Below are 2523 nucleotides of genomic sequence, written 5' to 3'. Positions count from 1 at the left end.
ACGGCGACGGACGGGAGGTTTTAAGACCGGGGCAAACTCCTGTAGGAAAGAAAACGGCGACCTTGTAACTGATGTCCAGAGAGTGCTTAGATAATGGAGGGAACACTTCTCTGCTCTCCTAAATGGAGGCAGCAATTCACCGCGCAGAGATGAAGAATCCGATCGCGCAATCGATGATGATGGAATATATGTCCCCCCGCCCGATTATAACGAAGTTATAATAGCAATAACCAGATTGAAAAACAACAAGGCCGTGGGCGCTGATGGATTGCCTGCGGAGCTATTCAAGTACGGCGGCGATGAGTTGGTAAGGCGCATGCAGCAGCTTCTTACCAAAATATGGGCGGAAGAGTGCATGCCCGACCGTTGGAATCTAAGTGTTCTTTGCCCAGTCCACAAGAAGGGGGACTATCGTGGAATCAGCCTTCTTAATATCGCATATAAGGTACTTTCAAGTGTATTGTGAGAAAGATTGAAGCCCACCGTGAACCGGCTGATTAGACCTTACCAAAACCCCGTGAAAAGAGAATCGACACACATCACCTCTTTGTCGACTTTAAAGCCGCCTTCGACAGCACGAAAACGAGCTGCTTATATGCCGCTATGTCTGGATTTGGTTTCCCCGCAAAACTTATACGGCTGTGCAACATGACGTTGAGCAACACCATCAGCTCAGTCAGAATTGGGAAGAACCTCTCCGAGCCGTTTGAAAATAAACGAGGTTTCAGACAGGGTGACCCCCTATCGTGCGATTTCTTTAATTTGATGCTGGAAAAAATTATACTAGCTGCAGAACTTAACCGCACTGGAACTATATACTATAAAAGCGTGCAATTACTGGCATATACTGATGACAATGATATCATCGGCCTAAACACCCGCGCTGTTAGTTCTGCTTACTCCAAACTGGAAAGAGAAGCGGTAAAAATGGGTTTGATGGTGAATGAGGACAAAACGAAGTACCTGCTCTCATCGAGCAAAGAGTTAGCGCATACGTGCCTTGGCAACCACGCTACTGTTGGCAGCCATAATTTCGAAATAGTAAAAGACTTCGTTTATTTGGGAACCAGCATCAACTCTAGCAACAACATCAGCACTGAAATCCAGCGAAGGATCAATCTTGCCAATAAATGCTACTTTGGACTAGGTATGCAATTGAAAAGTAAAGTCCCCTCTCGGCGAACGAAAATCATACTCTACAAGTCACTTATCGTACCCGTCCTGTTATATGGGGCAGAAGCATGGACCATGACAACAGCAGATGAAGCGGATTTGGGAATGTTCGAGAGAAAAGTTCTTCGAAAGATTTATGGACCTCTACGCGTTGGCGATTGCGAGTACCGAAGAAGATTTAATGATGAGCTCTACGAGCTATACGCAGACATCAAGATAGTCCAGCGAATTAAAACGCAGCGGAATTAAAACGCAGCGGCTGCGCTGGCTATGTTATGCGAATGAAAGATGATGCTCCGGCCAAGAAAGTGTTTCTATCGGAACCCGCCTATGGAAGCAGATGTAGAGGGCGGCCCCCACTCCGTTGGAAGGACCAAGTGGAAAACGATTTAAACTCCCTTGGTGTGACCAATTGGCGCCGGTTGGCGGAGCGACTGGCGCGCCTTGTTGGACGGCCATAACCGTTTAGACGGTTAAGCGCCAATTAGGTAAGTAAGTAAGTTGGAGAATCCAAAATATGGTTTAAATGCAGCCATTCTCTCTTATGAAATCATTTTAAATTTGCCAAGCTATGTATACAGGAAGAGTAATCCAATTGTCTTCATAGGTATGGAAATTCAAAATTGCTGATTGGGCATTAGCTCTTAAATGGTAAATCGGATTAAGAAAATATGTTAAATAGGGTCTACTCACATTTCCGATTTTATCAAATCGATAAAACAAAATAAATATACAACATAATTAGACATCAGTAAACTCCTTTGCACATTTTCAGGGCTTGAAATATGAAGAGCTTCCTCTTCATAATCTTCAAAGTTACTAACATCACTGACCCCTGCTGTAGGGTGTATACCAAACGAAATCCCTATACCCATTCTAACACCAAGGGTAATAAACCAACAAAACAGCATTCCAACTTTTATTGGGATCTTTATATGCACGTTGTGTAGGGCAAAGACATTGACTAGCACTACTATCATTAAACACCCACTACGTAAAGATATCCCCATCCTAAGTGTATAGAGTGCATTGGCTCCAACCCGCACCACCAACGAACAGAAAGTGGGTTGGAGGTAGAGTAGGGTCGTTTCGTTCTGAACTTGTTCGTTCATCAGAAAAAATAACAAAAGAACCAAATCTCTGAAATGAACGAAGAAGCACAACTTTAGTAGGAAGCAAACGTATTCTCAGTGGTACGAGCATTCAACAATAGCTAAGATATCCACCCTGTCCCCGTGTGTAGACGAGTTGCTTTTCTATTTACCTAGCCATACCTAAATTCACCATCGAAATGTGCCTCTGACAAGAGTATGAGAGTCTGAGATTGATATTCTCCGAAATTTGAAAAAG

This window comes from Eurosta solidaginis, chromosome 2 (assembly GCF_040869045.1).
Source record: "Eurosta solidaginis isolate ZX-2024a chromosome 2, ASM4086904v1, whole genome shotgun sequence".
NCBI classification, from domain to species: domain Eukaryota; kingdom Metazoa; phylum Arthropoda; class Insecta; order Diptera; family Tephritidae; genus Eurosta; species Eurosta solidaginis.
Note: the sequence above shows the minus strand (reverse complement) of the source record.